This window comes from Panthera tigris, chromosome X (assembly GCF_018350195.1).
Source record: "Panthera tigris isolate Pti1 chromosome X, P.tigris_Pti1_mat1.1, whole genome shotgun sequence".
Lineage (NCBI taxonomy): Eukaryota > Metazoa > Chordata > Mammalia > Carnivora > Felidae > Panthera > Panthera tigris.
In genome coordinates, this window is record NC_056677.1 from 45350930 (window position 1) to 45360190 (window position 9261).

Genomic DNA, 9261 nt, shown 5'->3' on the forward strand with positions numbered 1-9261 from the left:
TCAGGGGAGTCTGACCTGAGAGCCTTACCTCCATCTGCCACCTCTTTGTGTCACGTACTCCTCCAGTACTGGGAGACAACATTCATCTTTGCTTGACCTTCATGCTGACAAGACTCCCATAGTATATCCAGATCCCAAAGGGAAAGCTTTAGGATTTGCTTTTATTATTATTATTATTAAGCAAAAAGAGATTGGCTAGTGAGAAAGAAACATAAAAGAGAGAGGATTACCAGTCAGTCATGAACCCTTGTGCCATTGTCAGTAGGGACGATCTATAAAAGTAAACTCAGAGTTCAAAGACAGACACCATGTTTTAAAAGGGTCCTAGGAGATGCTTGTCAGCAATTGTAACATCAGTACCCAGAGAGCTTCAATCCTAAGTCCTCTGCTCCCACCAGCACCTGGATACTCGGCAGCAGAGATGAACTTACCCAAAGCTTGTGATGTCTTCCAGGAGTTCTGGGGCAAATCTGGGTGTGTCTTCCTAGGTGACTAGTCCAGGAGTATTTGGAGGTTTGGCAACCTTTTTTCCAGTCTCCTATTTACCACATAATGAATTAAAACAGCAGCACGGAGACTGGCTCCATAGTTTAATCGTTCAAAGTAACTACTTTTCTCATTACCGGGGGAAGCACAGTCTACATGACTGGAAAACAGAATTAAAGAACAACTGCCCTAAAGGTAACATCCCCAAAATGAAAGTGTTTGCTTGAGAACTTCCCATTCTGGGCACAATGCCTTTAGTGGCCTTCCTGCTGGAGTTACAATACAGGTTCCTGGCTCGGTCCTAACCAGGACAGTTTCTCCCTAGCTAGTTCCATGGGTGTGGGTCCCATACAGACAATACACGTGGGAACACTCTGGCTGCTCTTCTCAGGCTCCTGATTCTCCCACAGGCAGTCACTCACAATGCGAAGCAATGATTTATGAAACATCTTGAGAACTCCTGGTGCCAGCTTTGTTCTGAAAATAGTTTCATTCACCTTACGGGCACATGCCCTGACTGTCCTAAGTGCAGATGGAGAAACCAAGTCACAGGGACACTAAGGAACACGCCTGCTGCTATGCAGCCTGAGAGTTCACTAGATGAAGTCTTGAGAGCACTGCTGCCCACCCTAGGTGTCCTTATGATGGGCCAACCTCTTCTCTTTCTTTCTCTCATTCATCATGGGTATCTCATTTTAAGCAGCAAGTGAAGTAATTTAACGACTGAGAAGAAAGGTTTTTTTGTGTGTCATTAGTACAAACACCTCAAAACCTGCAGGAGTTACCATGGGGCACACGTGTTCCTGTGGGTTTAAAGGGAGATTATCCAGGAACCCTCCCCCACCCCAGTGATACCCTTTCAGTAACCCACAACAAAGCAACAACAGGTGTCAGGTGACCTTTTATTCGGCATTCCATAACATTAATGAGAGCCTCTCTTAATAGGTGTGTGGTGCTCTTGTACAAGCCGGTCACGTAGCACTTATCTGGGGAGTGAGAGAATACCAACCAACCAACCAACCAACCAAGGAATAAGCAAATTAGTGGGCTAAGTGTTAGGAAGAAAATAACCCAGGTCCTAGGCCAGGAACAACCTACTTTACACAAGGGGGTCAGGGAGAGCCTCTCTGAGGAGGCAATAATGGAGCAGAAACCAGAAGGCTAGAAGGAACCCACCATGTAAGGATCCAGGGAGAGACTCTCCCAGGCAGAGACAACTGTGATCACCAATGTCCTAAGGAGGGAAGAAGCGTGTGCAAGGAACAGGAGTAGGCCAGAGTTACTGCCATGAAGACAAGAGATGAGCAGATTATTTGGATACGAAAACAGTAGCAGTAGATGAGCACAGAACGGGATGGATACAGGATGTTTTCAGAAGATCGAATCCAGAGGACGTGGTGCTGGGTTGCAGTGGAGACCAAAGGAACATGTCACATGAAGAGGCATGCTTGGGACATGTTAAGTGTCTGCTCCCTTCTGGTCATCCAGCAAAGACACAGACAAATGTGGATCTCAGGGGACAGGTTGATGCATGAGGTACGAACGTGGGAGGTCCCATTGTGTCCATGCTCTGTGCTGGCACCAAGGATGAAACAACCCACAGAGAGAGTGTAGATGGGAAGGGCCCTGTTAAAAGCCCTGTGGAATAGGGAGTGAGCAATAAACACTGACAAGGAGCACAGTGGCCACTGGGTTTGGGAGAACATCACCCAAAGAGTAAATTTTCAAATAGACCAAAATACAAATTAGAAGAAAGGGAGGGAGGGAGGGAGGGACACTTTCAAGAACCAGGCAATTGTTAAGTGTACCAGAGCTATCTGAGAGGTACAGTAGGTTGAGGAGAGGACATCATCAAAGGGATTCACTGGTGCCCTTGATAGCTGTTTTCATCTGGGGGGGGGGCAGGTTGATAGAAGCTGGACTGGAGAAGTTAGCAAAAAAAAAAAAAATGGTTACAGAACAAGGGAAGACTTGCTGTTTACAGCAAGCGAAATGTGGCAGTGTCTCAGAAAGATATGGGATAAGGGATGGCTTTACGTTTTACTGCTTCTTGTTATCATAGATAACAGAATGATGGAGAAATAAATAAATGGATAGATGATAATTGGAATCATTGCAAAGTCCTACTCCTCCTCCAGAAGATGGGCATGGGATCCAGGTGAAGGGCCTGGCCTCAGGTAGGATAAGGTCCCTTATTCCACAGGGATAGCAGAGATACAGGTGCAGATCAGGTGTTGCTGTGAAGCGGTGAGAGTTCCTGTCTGATAACTGCTCTTTTTTCTTTTCTTCTTCTTCTTCTTCTTCTTCTTCTTCTTCTTCTTCTTCTTCTTCTTCTTTTTAATGTATTACCATTGAACTTCTTGAGAAGCGTGGGTCATGGAGCACTAGAAGGTTACTGCAGATAGAGAAAAGATACAGGTCAGGAGGTTGCAGGATTTCGTCTTTATTAGGGTGTACCAGGAGAGGAGAGAGGAAGGAGCAAAGACCTGTTTTGCGCGGGACAATTTATAGCCCCTTAAGCTGGCCTAGTAGGATGTGACATGACCTAAGTGGCCACAGAACCGGGGGGCTCCCTAAAGGGCTTAATGCCTAGGCTGTAGACGCAGTAGAGGGAGGGGGCTGGAGAACAGGCCTTTTGGGGGTGATGAGAGAGAGGAATGCTAGACAGCGACTCCAGGGAGGGGAGCGGGGTTCCTGATGTCCGGGGTCCAAGGCAGGTCCATGGGCAGCTGGATATTCGTGTTGGGGAGAACAACCCTGAGGACGGAGAGGACCGGGGGTGGCCGGTTTGTCTTCTAGGGCCTTGATAGACCTGGAGGCAGCAGGGGAGGGAGGGCTGAGAGGAGGATAGCAACTGTGCCTTGGGACCAGCGTTCACAGGCTAGAGTGGGCAGAACAATGACCAGGGGATTCGGACACGCGTCGCCCAAAGGACGGTCTGAGAGTCCGGGGATCGAGGAATAGCAGCCGGATAACAGGGGTTTGGGGCCTTGGACGAGTATGGAAACCGTCTTCAGAACTGGGCACACAGACTGGCAAGGACCTCACTCAGTCGCCGGAACCAGGCTCAGAACCTCACAACTGGAACGCATCCCGAAGCCCTGACTTTTCCTCTACCGGGCGCCGGAACTTCCGGGCGCGGGCCTTCCTGCTTCTGTTGGCTTAGTTCCGGGGCAGGACCATAGAAGGCTATTGTGCCAAAGACCGTTCGGCCGGGCCAGTTCGATTGTACCACAGCCTTCGCTCCCCCTCAGCAGCATTCCTCTTTGCCACCTCAGCTATGATCTGCAGGGCTCTTTACAGGCGAACAGAGGAAACGATGGATTTTCCTTTGTGATGTGTGTCGTTCCGTTTCTCTGGCCAGTAGGTGGCAGTGTTGCGCACTGTACCAGCTCGGACCACCTCTTCCCCCGCCTTCCGAGTTTGAAAAAACTCAGAGCTGCTTTCTTTTAAAACAACAACAACAACAACAACAACAACAACAACAGGACCTTCTTTTTACGCATGCGCGCTTTTGGCTGCCCTGGCTGGAAATAGGTTTTTTCTACGTGTTAGGGACCCAATAAAACACGCAGCCCTGGGATAAAATCTTTCTACCTTTCAACCTGCCTTTCTTAAACTGCTGCCTAGGTTCTTCACCAACTTGGATGTCTGCGTCTCTAAGTCGTCTGCTTTTTGGCTTTTCCCCACACGTAGTGATTACCAGGCGCGGAGGGGAAGCGGTACTGGGGGGTTCTTAATTAAAGAGTACAAAGATACAGGTCGGATGATGAAAATTTTGGAAATGGATGATACTGGCGATAGTTGCACAACAGTGTGAACTTCCTGATGGAACCAATCGATGTTCATTTAAACATGCTTAACATGGTACATTTTATGTGATCGGTTTTAGTACCAAAAAAGGGAGAAAACACAGGTGACATAGGATAGAGTTTGTCCTAAATAAGTAGTTACACAAATAGGTGGAAATGAAATGCAGATTTCAAATAAGCCGTGAAAGAACCGGTAGATAACTACTGAAAAGGTACATTGCCCCTCTTGCCTTGCTTGATCTGGGTTGGCCTGCATTCCCTCCTCATTGTCTCATCAGGTCTCCCCCTTGGTACCTATTGCCTCAGTCAGTGTGCTGCTCTGGGCTGGAAGCAGTGCTCCTCTGTATCTACGTGTGCGTGTGTAACAAGCACATTTATTGACAGTCAGGACCCTTTCTCTATGGGTGGCCTCCCATAATACATCCTGTGGTTTAGTTTCTACTCCCTTTTGTGGCTTGGGTTTTTTTCCTCTTGAGTCAGATGGGTGAAGCTTCAGGTACCCTGGTAACCATTTTTCTCTTTTTACATCATCTCAACGTCTCATCACAAAAAGACAAGGAGAGGGAGACAAGTGCTTTCCCATCTATCCTGGACCTTCAGGCAAGCTGACGCCTGAGACTGAGTGACCCAGTGAGGAGCTGCAGAAGAATGTTGCCATGACAACAGAATGGCTCACCCCCTTCCAGCACACAGCCCTTTCTCCCTCCCTCTCACTGCCTGATAGATCTCACTTCAGAATGGGAATTGCTTTGGCTAGGACTGAAGGGATAGGTGTATCGTAGAGGATGGAAGGAGAGAGGTATAATCCTGAGATGCCTTCAGAAGGAACTGGGGGAGGAACCACAGCCCCCCAAAAAACCATCCTGCACAACAATGAGGTCGCAGAAGGCTACGGAGGCAATGAAAGCAGAGTAGCTCTAATGTGTTTGTGATTTTCTCCAGTCCTAAAGGATGCTACAGCATTTTATGCATGGCTCAGGCCCTGGAAAAAGGGGCCTGTGTTGTTAAAGGAGAATGGAGCCTGGCATCACTCGTGGAGGGCATGACAGACTTGAGAAGGACCTGCTCACCTCAGTGACAGCTCTCATGAGTTACTCCGCTGTGTCTGTCTGGTCTGCTCTTCCTTCTGTGCTCTGCTTTGGGGGTCCATTTATGGGACATGAAACGTTGTCCTAGTTAAAGGAGAGGACAAGGCAAGGATGCCCCATCCTCCTCTAACATGGACTGATTGGAGGGTGGACAGAGCAGGGGCCTGTGGGGATGGTGAGCTGGGATCACAGATTCACCGGTGCTCCTCAGACCACAAGGGCACGGTGGGTAATTGATTCTCTCTGGCTGATGTGATCTTCATGATTATTCACTCTCAGGACTACACAGAAAAGGAGCAAAAACCCCACTGAATTCATTGATGATCTGCCAAGCATCGTTGATATCAATCATGTGACTGGTCTAGCTGAGGAAGTGCTCAGTCGCTCAGATTTCCACCACACCTTCCTTCTTGCCTCCAAGTGGGGAAGGTGTATGTGTGCTTTACAAGTCTCCCCGGGTGGTGCTGGAATGGGGTGTATGAAATCCTTATGTTGCTCACAGTCTCCTGGGTGGTTTCTGAGGGAAGGAGGACTCTTGTGTCCCTGGTCCACCTGGTGAAGTGACCTGCACCACCTTGCATGTGGCTGGTGAAACCAGCTTTTTCCTCTCTCTCCTCTTGGCCAGTACCTGCTGCTTCCTGGCTGACCCAGCCTCAGCTCACCTGTGTTGGCATGTGGAGACCTCTTGGATTCTTGGTCTCAACGTCCATCACTTCTGCGGGAAGGGCTGTTGCTCCACAGCCTCAGCTGCAGGGTCACCTAGTCTGCTGCATGCTGCTGATGCTCCCCATCATTAACCCCTGATGGGGAGTCACTCACTTTCCACATTTCCTTATCCTGGGATGCAGCCTCTGGGGTGTCACAGCACAGCAAGAGCCAAGATCAGCTCCAGTAAGCTAAGTTCCTAAACTTCAGCCATCCCTCTGCCCAAAGAGACTGCTGGGTCAGCCTGCAAAGTGAACTCCTCTGAGTCCCAAACGCAAATAGGTGCAAAATCCTTTCCTCCACTTGTCTGATACATCTCACTTGTCCCCTCCCATTCAGGGGAGTCTGACCTGAGAGCCTTACCTCCATCTGCCACCTCTTTGTGTCACATACTCCTCCAGTACTGGGAGACAACATTCATCTTTGCTTGACCTTCATGCTGACAAGACTCCTATATAGTATATCCAGATCCCAAAGGGAAAGCTTTAGGATTTGCTTTTTTTTTTTTATTAAGCAAAAAGAGATTGGCTAGCAGAGAAAGAAACATAAAAGAGAAGATTACCAATCATGAACCCTTGTGCCATCGTCAGCAGGGACGATCCATAAAAATAAACTCAGAGTTCGAAGACAGACACTATGTGTTAAAAGGGTCCTAGGAGATGCTTGTCAGCAATTGTAACGTCAGTACCCAGAAAGCTTCAGTCCTAAGTCTTCTGCTCCCACCAGCGCCTGGTAACTATTAAGGATACTCGGGCAGCAGAGATGAACTTACCTAAAGCTTGTGATGTCTTCCAGGAGTTCTGGGGCAAATCTGGGTGTGTCTTCCTAGGTGACCAGTCCTGGAGTATCTTGGAGGTTTGGCAACCTTTTTTCCAGTCTCCTATTTACCACATAATCAATTAAAAGAGCAGCACTTGGGGCGCCTAGGTGGCTCAGTTAGTTAAGCTTCTGACTTTGGCTGAGGTCATGATCTCAGGTTTGTGTGTTTGAGTCCTGCATGGGGCTTTAGGGCTCTGTGCTGACGGCTCAGAGCCTGGAGACTGCTTCGGAATCCTTTTCTCCCTCTCTCTGCTCCTCCCCTGCTGGCGCTCTATCTGTGTCTCCCCAAAATAAATAAACATTTTTTTAAAAGCACTTGAGATTGGCTCAATACTTTAATCTTTCAAAACCAAAATTTTTCTCATTACGTGGGGATGAGGGGAGGACAATCTACACTGAAGTAACCCTGTGGCCCTCAAACTGGTGGCTCTCAAAAGGGCTGACAGCTGTGGATGTACAGGCATTCCAGGGAGGGAGCTGGAGAACAGGGCATCCTGTTTGTGGTGATGAGAGAGGAGAATGCTAGACAGTCACACCAGCAAGGGGAGCAGGGTCTCCAGAAGTCCAGGGCACAGGGGAGGTCCGAGGACAGCGGGATGCCCGGGTTGGGAAGAACTACACTAAAGACGGAGATGACCGGGGTGGCCGGTTTGTCTCCTGGAGGCTGACAGGACTACAGCAACTGTGCCACGGGAAGAACGTGTACGCAGGCCGGAGTGGACAGAACAATGACCAGGGAATCCGGACTCGGTCGCCCAAGGGACAGTCGGAGCTCCCGGGAATCGACGAATAGCACCCGCATAACAGGTGTTCGGGGCTTTGGACCAGTATGGAAGGAGTCCTCAGTACTCAACACACAGACTGCTGGACACCTCACTCAGCCACCACAAGCCTGCTCAAACCCTACAAATGGAAGGAACCCCTGAGACCGGCCTTTCCCTTACCGGACTCCGGAATTTCCGGAGGCGGGACTTCCTGCTTCTGTTGCCTTAATTCCGGGGCGGAACCACGGAAAGCTATTGTGCCAAAGACGCTTAGGCCTAGCCACATCGGCCGTGCTACCGCTTTCTCTGCCCCTCAGCTGCATTCCTCCTCGTTCCCTAGGCTCCGATCTGCAGGGCTCGTTACAGTCGAACAGCGGAAAAGATCGATTTTCCTTCGCCATGTGTGTCACTCTGTTTCTCTAACCAGTAGGTGGCAGTGTTGCACATTGTACCCGTTAGTACTGCCTCCACCCCCGCCCTTCGAGTTTGAAAACACTCGGAATGATTTTCTTTGGGGGGGGGGGGGGAGGCCTTTCCTTTACGCATGCGCGCGTTTGGCTACCCTTGCTAAAATTGCTTCCTTCTAGGTGTTAGGGACCCACAGAAAATGCGCAGCACTGGGATATCTTTCTACCTTTCAAGTTGCCTTTCTTAAATTGCTGCCTAGGTTCCTCGCCAACTTGGATCTGCGACTCTAAGTCGTCTGGCTTTTGCCTCACCACCCCCACCCCCCCCCCGCCCCCTCCTCCCACGTAGTGATTACAGGGACCCAGGGGAAGCGGTACTGGGGGGTTTTATTTAAAGGGTACAAAAATATAGGTCGGGTGATGAAAACTCTGAAGATGGATGATACTGGCGATATCAAAGTTACACAACAGCGTGAACTTCCTGGTGGAAACGATCGATGTTCATTTAAACATGCTTAACATGGTAAATTTTGTGACGGATATTTTGCCACCACAAAAGCGAGGAAAAACATCTTTCAGGTGAAGGTGATAATCATAGACTTTGGTCTAACTAAGTAGTTGCACAAATGGGTGGAAATGAAATGCAGATTTCAAATAAGCCGTGAAAGAACCTATAGATAACGACTGAAAAGGTACATTACCCCTCTTGTCTTGCTTGATCTGGGTCGGCCTGCATTCCCTCCTCATTGTCTCATCCCCTGTAGGTACCTTTTGTCCCAGTCACTGTGCTGCACTGGGCTGGAAGCAGTGCTCCTCTGTATCCACATGTGCACATGTCTGTCGGTGCACAGGACACTTGGAACAAGCACATTTATTGGAGTCAGGACCCGGTGTCTGGGGGCGGCCTCAGACAATACATCCTATGGTTTCGTTTCTACTTCTTTTTCTGGTTTGGGTTTTTTTCCTTCAGATTGATGAAGCTTCGGTTACCCTGGTTTTGTTTTTGGTTTTGGTTTTTGTTAATCATCTCAATGTCTGATCACAGAAAGAGAGGGGGATGGAGACAAGTGCTTTCTCATCTGACCGGACCTTCAGAGGGTCTGATGCCTGAGGTTGAGCAGAAGAATGTTGCCAAGACAAAAGAATCCTTCACTCCCTTCCAGCACACAGGCCCTTCTCC

The 9261-nt window shown here is 49.0% G+C and overlaps 1 long non-coding RNA gene across 1 annotated transcript; it reads right to left on the reverse strand.

Moving 5' to 3' along the window:
• Positions 1 to 836: 836 nt before the first annotated feature.
• Positions 837 to 9030, reverse strand: LOC122235429. Its single transcript, XR_006213506.1, has 3 exons — positions 8783 to 9030; positions 6864 to 6971; positions 837 to 2881 (listed from the first exon to the last, which is right to left on the reverse strand). It is a non-coding gene; the product is annotated as an uncharacterized LOC122235429 (long non-coding RNA).
• Between the last annotated feature and the right edge of the window lie 231 nt (positions 9031 to 9261).